This window comes from Prinia subflava, chromosome 16 (genome assembly GCF_021018805.1).
Source record: "Prinia subflava isolate CZ2003 ecotype Zambia chromosome 16, Cam_Psub_1.2, whole genome shotgun sequence".
In the NCBI taxonomy this organism is placed as follows: domain Eukaryota; kingdom Metazoa; phylum Chordata; class Aves; order Passeriformes; family Cisticolidae; genus Prinia; species Prinia subflava.
Window position 1 is genome coordinate 1,239,733 of NC_086262.1, and position 16,616 is coordinate 1,256,348.

At 51.0% G+C, this 16,616-nt stretch overlaps 1 protein-coding gene across 1 annotated transcript in view; it reads right to left on the reverse strand.

Moving 5' to 3' along the window:
* The window catches only part of SIL1 (SIL1 nucleotide exchange factor), a 94,372-nt gene that overhangs the window by 44,921 nt on the left and 32,835 nt on the right, over positions 1–16,616 (reverse strand). The window lies entirely within an intron of this gene.

Here is a 16,616-nt window from a genome sequence, read left to right on the forward strand (position 1 = left end):
CACATCTTGATGGCCAGCCCAGCACTGGGGTGAAGAGGAGGCAGTATTTGGTTGCTATTTCTTGATGGCATTTATTCTTCTCCTAATGCAGGAATTCTGCCTGCCCACGACAGTGAGGCTGCAGCTGAACAGCCACAGAGCTGCTCACAGATGGACCGACAGACCACAGCTGCTCACCTCTCCGGGTTGATGTTCCCCGAGATTCCCCTCGGGGCGGCCGTTCCCCGAGGTGGTGAAATCTTCCCCCAGGGTTGCTGTTCCCTGGGTATTTCCCTGGGGTTGCTGTTCCCCAAGATAATAAGGTTTTCTGTCTTCTCTTTGCCCTGAGCGTTTCACACCGAAGGCAGAGATGACACTGTGAGTCCAGCAGCTCAAGTTATCAAGGTTGTTTATTTCATATTATCTACCAGTTCTTGTTCGGCTTTGCAAGGCGTCCCCAGCAAAGCAAGACGCGCCGTTGGACTGGCGCTGGGCTGCCCTGGACTGGGGCGGATCAGAGAGCCCCGTACCTTATGTACCGTATCCCCGACCCAACCACAGTCCAAGACGTATTTATTGTTTACAGAACATTACCAATACTAACTTGCTACGCTAACATGTCAGTTCTATTCTAAACCAATCTCTAAAGTCCAAATCAGCAAAAGATGGGGGATGAGAACAAGAACAAGGAAACTAGGGGCCACTCCCCAATTCCTCCATCTTGTCCTCTCAGCCCCGTATACTATGAATCCTAATCTCTATATTTATACTCTATGACAAACTACTATCTACTTCTAAATTCTTAGGATCTGTGATTCTTCCTTCATGTGAGCATTCACTTCCATGGATAGAAGCCAGAATCAGAGTCCTTCTGGGCTCTGTGGGAGGCTGGCTGACCCCCTTGTACAGATCCCAGACCCCCCTGTACAGCCCCCTGACTCTCCAGGGCTGTCAGAGGGATCCCCTGGACTCCAACACTCACCCTCCTCCCTCCTGAGGTGGATTCCCTATTCAGCCTTTCCTTTCTCGCCTCCTTTCACCTAAAAAGATCCCTGAGATAGAGTAACAGCTTGCAGGAGACAGGGAGCATCTCCTACCAAAGAGAATTGAAGATAAGGGTAATTATTTTGTACAATAAATACATGTACTCACAGACCAAAAACTCTGGGCTCAGGAACAACTGGATTGATCCCTCCCTGTTCCAGACCAAAGAGACATTTCCGTGATCAAAGGACCTGGTGCTTCCTACATAAGACTGGGATGTTTGTCACAATTCACACAATCATTTCAAAGCCTGCAGTCATCCAGTAGGTACAAATGCATTTAGAAAAAACCAGGAAAATCCATCTTGGAGGATTTCATATTAAAGCAATGTCTGCATTTCTGGTAGACCTTCTTTCTCTCCATCAGTCCTGTCCACTGGAAGCTGCATTTTTAGATAGGTGAGAGGACAGATGTGATTATCTCCCCACCATAAACTATGTGAGGACAGGCTAGATGTGCCTCCTAAAGCATACTTGGAATGCTTTCCATGGGCACATCCCAACCTCCAAACTTGTGATACACAGGACCTTTAATCTCTGTCTATCTATGGGAGCATCCTCTCATGCTGAGAAGTTGGGCTCTGCAGGAATTTGGTGCCATCACCAATCTGTGCCTCTCACTGGCGGTGAGCTGGGACGTGCTGGTCAGAAAGGAGTGTATAGGATCTCCATGAAAAGGGCAACACCACATCTCCTGTCCTCGGCTCAGGAGACACCAAGACAGGGCTCTGCCAGCAAGGAAAACACAGCAAATGATAACCTGGTCCAGTGGAGGCAGGGAGGTGGATCGAGATGAGCTTCAAGGTCCCTTCCAACCCCAGGTGCTGCAGGATGAAATGCCATCGCGTGCTGAGCGCACGGACGCAGGAGGACAATCCCTCCTCCGCAGACACGAACGCACTCAAGGGGCAAAGCAAGGGGCGAGCTGGGTGCCTCCCCCCAAGGCCAGTGGCTTTCCTGGCCATGTCACCAGCGCTGGGTCACAGCCCCAGCAGTGGCTGCAGCAGCTCTGGACTGTCACACAGCCAGGAATAGCCCCTGTCAGAGGAGCACAGCACAGGGCGCTCCGGCTGCCGTGCTCCTGCTGCATCCAGCCTCATCAGCCTCCCGCCTGCCAGGGGAGAGGAAGGAGGTGGATGGGCTTTGCTTGAGAATCATCCAAAAGGAAAGCACAGGAGCAGGCTCCAGAAGGGCCGGGTGGGGGGGGGGGGCCTGGCCCTCCTCCCGTTTCTGTTCTCAGCAAGCAGGAAACAAAACCAAACCCGAACCTGGTGCTCACGAGCTCCACACTCAGCACAGCCAAATTACAGAGGCTGCATCAGCCAAGACACAAACCCTTCTTGCTCCTGCTTTGCACACTAAACGAGATTTAACCAAGAGCATCCCAACCCCAAAGTAAACTCCCAGCCCTGATGTATTTAAGCAGCTCTCGGTGCTCCAGGGATTTCTCCTCGCCACTCTGCACAGTAGCCCAGGTTCATGGCACAGCAGGACAAACACACTGCTTCAATAAATAAACCATGAAGAACATCTCTGTTTTCAACAAAAAGATTGACACTGCCACTTTAAAATGTTACAGCTGTCCAAGGAAGGTCTTCTGCCTTATTTAGTTTGGGGTATTTTGAAGTCAAAAGTGTGTTTGAGGGTGGGTTGACTTGAATAATGTGATTAAAATTGCTGATTTAGACGAGTAAGCTGGAAATCCTGAATTTTAATCATGTTTCAGTATGTAGCTTCTAGACATTTCCCTTAAAAATAGTTGATTCTCTTTGAGTCCTATAATTTGATACTATTCAACAACTGGGAGCACACACTGGAGCAATACATATGTAAGCAATTACACAGCTTCACATCCTGCTAAAAAGGAATCATTCTGTTAATAGCTTTTTCCCGAGAGAAATTAATTTTTTACTTATTGTTTGCATTGAGTTGCATTTGGGAAATGAAACTCAATTAAAAAATATAAAAACACGTCTCCATTTAAGCCATTTTGTAACTTTTTTTCCTTGACACCTCAGACAAATAAAAGGTGTGTATCCACAGGTAGGCACTGCATAGATGTGTTACTGAATGGGCCCTCTTCCCAGAGAGCTGCAAATCCTACAGCTGCCAGACCTCATCCCTTGCTCCTCATAAAGGGAAAGAAGAGATTCCATTCTAATTAATGTCCCAGCTCTAAATCAACTACCCAGTGAGCAGAAATAGCTGTGAAATCCCCTCCATGAACCTGCCAGAAGGGCTACAGCTGTGGAGGGGGAAGCAGCAAACTCCCACCCCCACAACTGTTTTGTACTCCTTACCACTTAAAAAATATCCCACACATGGGATTTTTTTAACCACAACTAAAATAAATTAAAATAAGTTAAAAATAAAGTCACAGAATCATAGAATCACAGAGTGGTTTGGGTGGAAAGGAACCTTAAAGCTAATCCAGTGCCACCCCTGCACTGGGCAGGGACACCTCCCACTGTCCCAGGTTGCTCCAAGCCCTGTCCAGCCTGGCCTTGGACACTGCCAGGGATCCAGGGGCAGCCACAGCTGCTCTGGGCACCCTGTGCCAGGGAAGGATTCCTTCCTAATATCCAGTCTGAACCTGCTCTCAGTTTGAATAGGTGTTACTGCACGGCCTTGGGATGATGGATCAAGAGAAAGCTGCAGGGTCTGAGCAGAGCTCCCAGTGGCCCTGCTGGGGACGTGCCACCCACCTGCCCCTCAATCACCCAGCTGCCTCACAGCCAAGAAGACAGTGTCCAACAGGTAAAGTACTCCCAGAGGATAAAACCCTTGTCTCTGTACAAATGACAAGGCCTTTACTGGGAATAAATGTCAAAGCAGAGCAACAGCATTTATTTTCCAAGCAGGAGACACTGATCCTGTGGCGACACTGCAGGGATGGTGTTATTCCTGATCCTGACCTAATCCCTTTATCAGCTGCAGAAGCACCAGGACAGGCTTTAGTCTCCCATGCCAGCTCTGACACTGCAGTCCCCACAAGCTGTCCCCACCCCTGGGTGCTGCCATGTGCCCAAGCCTCTGCAGCCCCAACCCCTTGGAGATCCCTCCGAGCATTAGCACTCGTTCATTTGGATGCGCTCGGTCCATAAAGTTGCTTAAAGAGATGCCAAGGAAGACCTTAATTTATAGCCCCATTCTTTTAATCTTGGTCAGCCAGATTTTTTCAGACATCTGTTTATATCTCCTTATAATATATTGGATGGAGCAGCAGCACCAGGCAGCAGCTCACTCGCAGGAGCTCTGCTGACATTTATAAACCGAAGCGATTTCTCTTGTGTGCTTTATGTTATCAGCTAAACCTGTCCACTTAAATTATTGCCTTGTAACCAAATCACAACTATCTGTTACTCTGCTCTGTGCACGTTTCCCAGGCTCTATACCAATATCAAGCTTTGCAGGGGCTGAAAACAAGATGATAAATAAATAAACAAATGGAAAACAGGACATGCTTCACCCAGGCTCACAACTCAGGGAGGATCAGGCACGTTGTGCACCACATTACTAAAAGCAGAGGGCTGCTGTGCGGAATATGCAGCATGCAGTGATAGCCAAAGAACCCCATCTCTCTTTTTCTAGACCAACCAAATGAGCAGCTGTGTTTCTTCACTAAAGGAGAAAGGTCTCATCCTGCCCAGCTCCTTTCTAGCATATCATTCCACATGCTGCTGGCCACAAGTGGGTTTGTGTTCCAGCATGGGGACAGGGCTGAGCCCCAACTCACTGCACAGCTACAGGCAGGGAAGTTGTACATCATACACTGACCTGCAAACCAGCGCCCGGTCCCTGCGGATCCCCGCCCTCAGACAGACCGCTTTCAGAGGCGGTTTGCGTTGCCGCTGCTATCCCCAGCTTGGGGGTAGCTAATAAACACACACGCGCGGCACTCCAGGTCTCCTGTTCCTCAAGCGCCTTGCGCAGGGCCTGTTCGACTTTACCCCACGCCTTGAGGCTTTTGCCACTGCCTGAGGATTTTGTGTCCTCAGCTAGGCCTACCGTGCATTTCTCCCACACCTCTGAATGGAGGATTTCTACGGGTCAGTCGATCACCCCAAGCTCTAATAATCTTGCCATAGCAAGGTGAAAATCCCTGAGCTTGCACTTAATTCCCCACTGCTTATGAATCAGACTCACGACCTTCGCAACGGCTTCCATGGCTCTCATGGGTCCAGGGAACATCTCTCTCTCGCCGAAGTCGGTACCCGCCGCTCCGGCCGCTGTTCTTTGTCCAGGCGAACCCCGATTCCCCGATTGTTTCCTCCCGGGTTTTGGCACCAGATTTGTTGCCTTCTGCTAGAAGGCAGGCGACCTGGTTTCAAAGGACAGCACGGTGGCTCGGCCTCACCCCAGCCTCTCGGGCCATAGACAAACGCCGACACCAATGTGGTGGATGGTCAAAATGGCATTTATTACCTTGCATCTTGGTGTTAAATACTTGAAGGGGTTTCACTACGTCATAAGGGGACGGTGGGTCTAGTTAGAGTTAGTAAGGGAATGGAAAACTACTGGAGTTAGGAGGGGTCGCATGCCACAGAGGGGTTATTCGCTTATCTCTGTGGATGAGGAGGAGGAAGGGTCCCAGCTGCCTTTCCGTTACATCCCGAAATCTTCCACAGCATCTGTCCTTATCTACCACACCTTGTCTGCCATTGTAAGAGAATTCAAAAAATCTATTAAGGGCTTGAAAACAAGCCCCAGTTATGAGTCAGTAAGTGGCTCTGCAGCTCTCAAAAATTACCTTGGTATGTGAGCAAGCCTCAGATAACATCTACCTTCCTTTACTCTTTGTTTCTCTCCACACAGGGAGTGAGGGAAAAGGGACTTTCTTTCTAGTACAAGCAACAAAGGAATCTGGAATCAATATGTGAATGTTCCAGCAAAACACACCGGCAGTGCTGCAGTATTGAAATAATCACACTGACAGAGCATCCACTATAAGTTATCTGATGGCACCGCACCTTCTCCGTTAATAAAATAATGATTAAAAACTACCAGGAGACAAATCCCAGCGAGCAGCATCCCATCCCACAGCTGCATCCCTGGCTCCAGGAGCCAGCAGTGCCAAGGCTGGGGAACTGGCTGAGGCTGGGGCATCATGTGCTGGTGGCACACAGGAGACACTGTGCCTGACTCCAGTTGTGCCTGTGTGGATGGGATGTCCCACACCAGGGTGCCTGGAGGGAAACAGAGGAGCCAGACCCAGTCTGGGGGGCTCAGCTCACACCCTGATCCCAGACTCTGCTTAGAGCTGCTGAGCAAGGAAGCAACAAAGCCTGCCTCCTTTTTTTTTACCTTTCTTTCTTACAAAGGCAAGTCCTACCACTCTCCAGATTGTTTGTTACTTCAAAACATTTTCACACACAAAAGGAAGATATGTAGCATACACAGGTAAGGAAGAGACAGATTACTGATGGGAAGATGAAGCCCAGAGCCTGAATCTCATTTTACTTTTTCTGTCCCTTTTTCACTCTGCTCTGTGCACTTTTGCATTAGTTCACTGTCTGACACTCACTGCTCCTCCCAGTTAAATGCCACTGGAAAATGTCCTTAATATGCTCTATGTCACCTCCTCCTGATAGCTGGTGGAGAGGTTTCACAGCACCAGGCCTGGAAGCTCCCCCAGCAGCTGCCCAGCATCCCCAGCATTCCCCACCTCAGGCAGGAAGGAAGCTCAGACACCTGTGTGCACATTCCAAGTACAAACTCCTGTGATGCTGGAAGAAATGCTTTACAAATCCACTCCCTGTGCAGCTCTTACTCCCACTGGGAAGTACAGCTGGGAAGCACCTCAGAGAAGCACCAGTCTGGTCACTGCCTCTTGCTTTCTCAGGCAACCAGTGACAGCAGGGGCTCTGTTACCTATTGCAATCAATTCTAGAGGAAACTCTTTTATAAAATCACTGTGTGCTGTCCATATTAATGAACTGTCCCTTAAGCATGAGCTCTGCCAGGGATGGGATGCAGGATGAGCCCCTGGGGTGATGCACCATGCCCAGTGCCATGGTGCCACCTCTCCCAGGCACTGCCCAGCTCGGGCAGAAGGAGCTGTGCTGGCTCTGCCTGCGAGTGGCCAGTCCTGGTGGTGCCTGCTTGGTTTCATCACTGCTCTTCTGTCTGATCATCGCCCAGAGGGCTGACAAGGACAGAGATGTCCTTCTCTTCCTGGGATTGCAGAGGAAACCCTAAGAGAGGAGTTTTGTCCTTACAGCATAGGCAAACAATTTGCACTGCTGCTTCCTGCGGCCTCCCAGGGCACCCAGACACTCAGGGAGCAGGCAGGGCCTGATCCACAAAGCACAGAGGTTGCAGAGGGTCTTCAGAAAGGCCTGAATGGGATGAGTTGTTGAGAGTGAATGCAGAGTTAAAAGCACCTCAGCAAAACCAAGGAAGTCTCATGTAAGACACTTCAGTTGGTTAGTTTATTTGACAAACCTTTCTGTGACATTCCAAGCTATGTTAATAAATATCCTGGAAATCAACCTGTCAGAATGGTGATGTCTAGGTACGACAACATCTCCAACACTGATTTTGTTCCGTGCTGCAGTGGAACAGGGACAGAAGTCATCTGAAATGCTTTCAAGCTTGCCAAGGGTGAATCTGGTTCAACACCCAGCAATGCTGCTGGCAGCAAAGCTGTTCATAGGAAAGCCCCAAAGCCACCCTGTTCTGACACATCCCAACACCAAGTATGTTCCTGCCCAGGCTCCTCACAGGTCCCAAAGCAGCAGCACTGATTTCTGCTGGACTTTAACCCCACTTCAAGAAGGGGCAGGGAAAGAATTATGGAATGGTTTGGGCTGGAAGGGACCTTAAATATCATCCAGTTCCAGCCCTCCTGCCACGGGCAATGATGCAACCCCAAAAAGGCTGATCCCATTCCAGTTTCTGATTTAGCAAGAGAGAAGTGACCCGCTGGTGCTTGCTGTGCTACTGCTCTCGTGTGGCCAATGCCACAGAGCTCACTGGGTGGACTCGAGGTGTTAAGGACTCCTCACAACCAGAATGACAGGGAGATTCATCCCCACAGTAATGCCTGAGAGAACTTTCTTGCACCCTGTGATTTTTAATGCCAACATTGCTGCAATAACCATATCTTTAAGCACCATCCATCAGGCCTTCAGCTCAAACACTCATTTGGTTCAAAAGGTTTTTAGAGCCACTCTTTTGTCCCAGCGCTGAGAGGTCTTCTCTGTAATTTGTTCCCCTCAGCAAATAGAATGAAAACGCTTTTAAAATGATGCCAGAATCCAATCCCTCCTCCCCTGATTCAATCCACAGCTAGCGGAGAACAAAGCCTCACAAGGAAGGGGCTGCCCACTAAGTAACCCTTGATTAGAAATGTGAAAGCACCCTTCCATTTGGACATTGAGATGGACAGTGCTCACAACTGCCCCTTTTCCCTGAGCCAGGGCTCTCCTGTGGCACTGAGATTTATGTTCTCCCAACTGATCAGCTGGTGCTGAGTGCTCTGAACGCTGCTATTCAAACTGGAGACACCCCGTGAGGGCTGGGCTCACTCCTCACACCGCCTGCCAAATCCTCTTGGCTTCTCCTCCAACTCCTGCAGCAAGAGGGAGGGAGGGGCAGGCGAGCCCCTGGGGACAGGCAGGACCATGGGGACAGGCAGGACCATGGGGACAGGCAGGGCCCTGGTTGGCAGTGCCAGAGCAGGTCCCTGTGACTGCCATCACCCTCACTGGCAGCCAAGGTGATGACGATGATGGCACACGTGGGCCAGCCCCATGCCCAGAGCCAGCTGCCTGCTGAACTCACACCAAACCTTGCCTCTCTCGTGGGCAGGGGAACCAGGAGGACAGGAGGGGTGGCTGTCACACACAGGGCACAGCGTGGCCCTCCCATGAGGTGCCTGGGCTCCCTGGGAAGTCTCAAAGTGGTGGAAGAGAAGGTGGAGGCCAGCGAGGTGCCTGGGGAGGAGGGATGTCAGGGAAGGAAGGGGAGACAGGAGGGCTCGAGAGGGAAATACAGTGCCTCTGATGGAGGCACTGCTGCAGCATCTACTGATGTACCCGCTGCTGCAAGAAGGAAATGCTTCCTGTGGCAAAGAGCTCCTCCAACAAGTGCTCTGCCACCCCAGCTCCCTCCTGGGAGGGCTGCTCTGCCTTGCAGTGCAACAGCAGCAAACACACCAGGAAAAAAATAACCACAGGGCAGGAAGAAGAAGGATTGTCCTTTTGTAGAGTGTAGATGTTTTTCACTTTCTCAGCAAACCATTTTCCCCGCTTTAAGGCAGGCATTGCAGTGAGCTACCACAGCCCTGGGTGCAGCAGGAGCCATGTGCTCAGGATTCAATGTGAGGCACTTGATTTATTTTTTCTTCTGATACTGGGCTTGAAGTCTGTGAACTGCAGCAGTTTAGAGAGTTTAATCCCTCAAAGGTCCGAGCAGAAGAAACAGAGAGACCAAAGGTATCTGGCCACACTCTGGTATTTCAACTCTCAAACGCACCAGGCTGCAGAGACACTGCAGCCACTTTTGTCTCGCCATGTTCCCAAGTCAACATCCATGAGAAGCTTATTTACAAAAGCCATTTTAATCCCTCTCCAACTCACTACATTTTTTATCCGCAAGGTAATGCTACAATCCATTCAATAATTGTCGTCCCTCAGGTCTATTTGTTACTCCAGAAAGCCCATCTGGGATGCTGAAGGCTTGGCTACGTTCAGAGAAGATCAATGCAGGATGTAGGCAGAGAAGGACAAGGCAGGTGACCAGGAGAATTGAGAACCTGACAAAAGGAGCTGAGGATCATATTAATTTTGTGGAATTTCAGGCATCTAATGCCTTTTTGAAAGAGGCACCACTGGCTTCTTTACTATGATGGAGATTAGCACCTTCAGAACATCATCAACCATCGTGTCTCCCACATCTGTCACTCTCAGAGAGCCTCTCCTCCTCTCTCAGGGACTCATGAGATGGCCACCAAAGAACCTGGCAATGTGGAGGCACAGAAAGGACACAAGAGGGAGGGACAATCCATCAAGACCAACACCAGTGTGACAATCAGGAGGTTTAAGATGGCCATGGTTAATCTGTGGTTGGAAACGAGGAGTTGAAGGCTAAAAGTGCACAACTTGAGGAGGGTAAAAGAGCAAAAAAGGAAATTATTTTCCAGAGGAAGGCTGGGAAGCTAAAGAAGGGGTGTTCATGACCAGGCCTCAGCGTTCTCTGTTCCTGACCTCAGCTTCTGAGTCTGTAACTCAGTGCTGAAACTGCAAAGACAAGACATGTGCAACACAAACTCCCTTCTCCCAGTTCCCAGTGGGAGCGTTTCAGGACACGCTGTGCTGCTGGCAGGGCATGCAGCTGGCTGCCTTGGATCCCATCTCTGTTCAATGTGTGTCAGCTGGCTCCTCTCACCCACGGCCACAGCCCCGTCCCGGCACCGGCGGCTCCCCGAGCCTCCCGCAGAGCCAGGGCCCGCGGGCCCGCAGACGTGTGGCCAACACTGCCCAGTTCAGCTCTGCGAGGGCCTGACCCGACCCGCCCGGCTGCGAGACGAGCAGGATGGACGGGAAAGAGCCGCCTGCCAGCCCCGCCGCCAAGCCAGAACGAGAACAAATTTGGATAATAAAAGCTGGAATAAGAAGATGCCTTGGAGAGCGCGTTGGAATAGTGCTTTGCGAAGCTTCAATTTAAAACCTTGTTTCTACAGCTAACGCAGTCGTAAGGGACATTAGCCTAATTTCTGTCAAGAGAACTTGTCAACACTGCAGTATTTAAGATAGACACTAAAGACGCGTTTTATCTCACAGATAGATCACTGGGAAAGGAAGGATCTGTGCCACACTTGATTCACAGGAAAATAAATTGATGTTCTCCCTAGGCCTAATTGGTGGATGCTGTTTTATAACACCACATGCATGAGCAGCCTCACATTTTATCAGTGTGCAGCTGAGATCAGTGCCAAATCCACCATGGGATTAAATACAGGAACCCACAGGGACGTGCTTCAAATGGGCACCCAAGGACACAGAGCTGGGCACTCTCCAGCTACAGAGTAGCTGAAACATCTGGCCATGTCCTGAAGGGTCAGGTCCTTCTACTGCTGGTGCTCACCACCTAAGCCACAACTAGCGGGGTGTGACTTCAGGGCCAAGGGGAGAAAACTGGTGGTAGTAGAAGAGAACTGGTTTTGCTTCCTCAGGACCACCAGCAGGAACTTCCATGGCCTGATTTTTAGAGACACTCTATGGTGAGTCAAAAGAAAGCAAAGAAAAGAGAGGCTGCACCCTGCAGCTTCTCAGAAAGAAGTGTCAGCATGATCCTGCTCCCATCATATCCCACTCTGAGGAACTAAAACATTCCCAGGAGCCTGAGTGTATTAACGCTGGCATGGCTCCACACATCCCACATGCCAGCTTTGGAGCTGGGTTTGAGACATGCCCAAGATAATGCTGCTGCACAAAGGCTTGTCCCAGCCTTGCAGCTTCTGCAGTGGAAAGCTGAAAATGTCCTTTTGTTTGCAGTTGTTACAGTGAAATAACAGCCATGTAACCTTGTCTCAGCCTTGGAACAGAAATCAGCTTGCAGAGGAAGCCTGAGGGAGCACGACCCTGAGCTGCAGACTCGAGGGCAGGAGGGTGGCTCTGCTCTGCTACGGATTCTGCACTTCCAGAAGAACTAAATCACTACAACAGCCAGAAATGTCCCTCGGGAAGGAATTCCTCTCAAAGATAAATCAATAACTCAGTGTAATTTTAGCATGCAGCCAGGAGAATTTACATTGCCAGGAAGGCTGAGAGCTCTGCCACAGAGACAGAGCCACAGCATCATCAAACAGCCCTGCAGCAGACCCTGCGCAAGAGCTCAGGCTCTGGGTGTTCACTGCAAAGCCACGAGTCTGGGCTCTGCACTGTGGGACCCCACAGACCCAAATCAGACCCAAATCAGAGTGACAGCACCAGGGATGTGGTCCAGCCGAACTCCCTCGGCACAAACTCCCTTTTTCCTCTGCGGAAGCAAGGCTGCTCCCTGCAATCATGGCACTGCTGGCAAACGCTCCAGATCCTGCAGGGTGAGACACACACAGAGCACAGCTGAAGCAGGCCCGGAGCAGAGGGGGCTGCTCCAGCCACAGCCTCCATCCCCGGCCAGGCCTTCCCACCCGCCAAGCCGCCCACAGAACAGCACGACCGACGGGGATGTGCCGCAGCCCCCGGTGATTAATGAGACTGCAATTTACGCAATTATATTAATGCTAAGTACACTCGGACCAGTAAGTTCAAGGGAACTAATGACACTTCAGAGCACAGTTCAACACTGAGCAGTAACTCCAGCAAAACGGGGGGTTAAAAAAGAAGGCCTCTAATTATTCATTAGCTCTTCTCCCAGATTCTCAGGGTCAGCTTGGAGGAGAAGGTGGCCTGAATGATATTTTCGTTTCCAGAACATCAACAGAATTGCTAAGTGAGTTCCAGCGGCAAGGTCAGAGCCTGCCCATTGTTATGCACGCCAGCGCTGCCCCTTTCCCGGCTCGGCAAACAGCGGCTCTGCCGGGCCGGGCCGCGCCGGGGCCGTGCCCCTGCCAGCGCCGCCACCACCGAGCCCTGTGCTCCCCCCGGGGACACGGAGGAGCCGGTATTGCCCCGGTCCCCAGCACGGACGGACAAACAGCAACAACCAATTCCTCAGAAACCAAGTGCAGCCTCCATGTGCAGAGGCCCAGGAGCCCGTCCAGGATAAGCCTGAGCAGCAAAGAGCCCCACCCGGGCAGCAGAGGTCCGTGTACACCCACTGCACACTGCCTGGGGGTACTGCCACAGCCCCTGGCACACACGGAGCCTGTGCCAGTGCACGGAGAGCTGGGGAGGGCTGTGCCCACACACCGAGCGCTTCCCCTGGTACAGCCCACCTGGAGCCATGGAAGCCTTTTTGGAGACCCGTGCTGGCCACAGTCGTGTCACTCCTCACAGGTTCCTCTGGTGCCAACAAGCTCTCACACAGATGGTGCCATCGGTGCTGATGTGCTCCAAGAGCCTCTGTCTGTAAATCCAGCTTTACAGCAGCTACAAACCCAGTCTGTGCTTCTGTACTACTTCATTGAGACTTGGACTTTTACAAGGGCCTGCAGTGCCAGGGAACGGCTTCCCAGAGCCAGAGGGCAGGGCTGGATGGGAGATTGGGCAGGAATTGTTCCCTGGGAGGGTGGGGAGGCCCTGGCACAGGGTGCCCAGAAAAGCTGTGCCTGGATCCCTGGCAGTGCCCAAGGCCAGGTTGGACAGGGCTTGGAGCAGCCTGGGACAGTGGGAGGTGTCGCTGCACATGCCAGAGGGTGGGACTGGGTGAGCTTTACAGTCCATTCCAACCCAAATCATTTTGGGATCCAATGACTGCAGCTCTGAAATGCTGACATCTGCTAGCAGAGCTGCCCCAAGGGTCAGTGCTTGAGGCTGAAGGTGCATTATGACCACCCCACACAAAGCCAGGACATGAACTTGTTATGTTCCTACAATGCAGAACATGAAGATGCCTGAGAAGCCAGAGCAGAAGAACTCTGCAAAGACAACACAAAAGAGGAGACCCCACAAGCCTCACATGAGCCCCGTGCCTGGTTGAAAACCAAACCCAAATTAAATAAACAGTCACAAGTTTGGTGTCTCAGGATTGCATTCAGAGCTCTCCTGGGGCCTTCCAGGCTCAGCTCAGCAACAGGGAACATGCAGAAAGCAAGTCAGTGATAATTATGAAGATATATATGAAGTTTTGTGTCTTCATCACAGAGTCCACCTAAGTGTCCTGCAGTACAGTCAGAAATCAATAGCAAGACGCAGAAACCCTCAACCACCCAGTAAAATATAAAGAACACTTGTAATATTGATTTTAAAAGCACCTCGGTGAAGACAGTTGAGAAGAAGCCTGAGAAAGCAAAGCAAAATGCCTGAATTGAAACCTTTTTTTTTTCCCCTCAAAAAGACATTAATAATGGATTTTCAATGCAAGAAGAAAAACTGAAACCCACACCAGATTCTCCTGGTAATAACAGCTTTCTGCAAAGCCCAGCTATTAATGTAACAGGGACGTCCATCAATCAAGCACACAGAAAGTACTCTGAGAGCTAAAAAAAGAGCATGCAAACATCTGCTTTTGGCAACTTAAATTTTGCCCTTAAGCACAAAGAACATAATAAATTATCCGGAGGTTGGGCTTGAATTTGTTTTCCTCCATCCTGGACCTAAATGCTGAGGATAAGGATGAAGGTACCCAAACATGCTGCTGCTGGGATTTGTCCTGACAAAAAATGGGAGAAAGGAGCACAGTTTCATTTGTGTTTTCATTTGAAAATGCTGGTGCAAGGCGACACCAAAGAAGGGTATAACAACTCCCTGTCGGTGGTTCAGGGACCTTTGTGAACCCTTTTCCACCCCCAGCATCCTCAGCACATCCAAGACAGCTGCAGTGGTCCCACAGTGGAGTGACAAATGTGCCAGGGTGTTCCAAGGTGCCCATGGCATCCCTCCTCACCCAGCTCCTTCCCTGTTCCCCGTGGAACTGTGGAGGTTTTGGCAGGTGCTCAGTCCCTCAGTGTTCTCATCAACTAACACGTCACACCTGGGGTCCATCCATGCAGCCGAGCACTGCCTGGGGTGTCTCAGCAAACCCCAGAAAATCTGGATTTGCACCAAGGAAACAGCTGCAGAAAGTAGCTGGGGTGTCCCCACGCCTCCAGTGTCTCCTCCCTTGTAAAACACAGCAGATCAGAGCAAGTGCTGGAGATAATGAACACAATTTACTGATCCCAGCACAGGAGGCTGCAGGCATGGCTGCAGCTAAGTCTTAATAAATTCTGAAGAGTGACACCATAAAATGGCATTATGGAAGGCTGTATTTATTGTCTCCCCATGCTTCCGTCTCCAAGGTGCCACGTTACACTTAATAACAGTTTTCTCCCCAGCTGCCAGTATTGCAAACCCTGACAAACTAATGGCCGGGCCAGCCTCCCCCAAACACACACATCTCCACCCAGCACACAGCTTCCATGGCAGGAGCAGGCGTAAATGATTAAACCAGTGCTGCCCAGCCTGTCCCCTCTGTGCTGGCTCCACAGGGCTCCCTGCCATGCAGCAGGACAGGAGTTTTGTCCCTTGAAGGGATGCAGATGTGGAGCAGCTGCTGTAGGATGCTACCTGCATGCCCAGTGACCTGCTGGGACAGGAACATCCCTGCCCTGCCCTCCTGGGAACACCACTGCCAGCAGAGCAGCCCCACCAGAAACTACTGCCTGCTCTGGGCAAGGCATCAGCACATCCTTGTGGAGGACCATGGAGAACCAGAGATCCTCACGGAGAACCATGGCGAGCCAGAGATCCTCATGAAGAACCAGAGATCCTCATGGAGGACCACAGAGAACCAGAGATCCTCATGAAGAACCAGAGATCCTCATGGAGGACCACAGAGAACCAGAGATCCTCATGGAGGACCACAGAGAACCAGAGATCCTCATGGAGAACCACAGAGAACCAGAGATCCTCATGGAGGACCATGGAGAGCCAGAGATCCCCATGGAGAAGCAGAGATCCTTATGGAGGACCAGAGAACCCCTGCTTCCTCGTGCCAGAACTGCAGGAAACCTCCCCATTCAGCATTCCCAGCTCTGCTACCACTGCAGTGTGCACTTCCATGGTTCCATATTCAGCTTTTGGATCATGGATACAGTTTTTCTGGAGCATGGTCTCCACTGAGCTTCTTGTTCTCCCTGCAGGTGTAGTGTTCTAAGCCTGCAAGAAAATCACCTTTGAGCTTTAGGCAACGCCTTGGGTGGGGATGGAGACTTGACAAGCATAAAGATGCCATTGTTCCATCCCTGCCTGCATCACCTGCACTGCAGAAGGCACAAAAGTAATCATGTGAACCATCTTTAGTCCTCTTCAGAATAAAAAAGGCAACAAAAAACCTCAAACTCACATGTGCAGGTGTGTTTGACCTGAGAACACTCGCAGTGGATGGAGGAGAGTGTGTACATCTCCTCATGCAGTGTTCACACCTCTGACCACAGCCTGGGCTGGAGGAGCCTCCATCTCCCTCCTCTCTTGCCAGCTGACAGCTACAAGCTCTCCTCAGCAGCCTCGCTCTGCTCCTCCTCCAGGACAAGTCCTTTCCCCTTCAGAAAGTAATCCAAAGGTTTAGAGAGCATCTGAAGAGATCAGTGTGTGGCAAGATGATGAAACAGGAGTCAAGTGAAAAGCCTCTTGACCTCTTCCAGCAAAGGCTCTGCCCTCATGAGGTGCCTTCCCTGCAGCCTCTGGCTCCTGGCTCTGGCCCTCTGCACCCTCCAGCAGCTCAGGCATTTTCTGCTGCCTCTTTTGAAAGAAGTCCTTTCTGTGCTTGCTGCACTCAAACTGCAGCTGATACTAGTGGGGGAGCAGTCAGCACCACCACCAGGGCTCCACCATGAGATCTTCTGTCTTAAAAAAGGCACTGCCAGACAGTCCCTGATAGCTGAGGCTGGAAACACCTCTGGGATCAACCCCTGCTCCTGCAGTGTCACCTGCAGCCCTAAACCTGTGATCAGGAGGGTCTGGGACATCCCAGGACTCCACCACCACTCTTGTGGAGCTGGCCTGC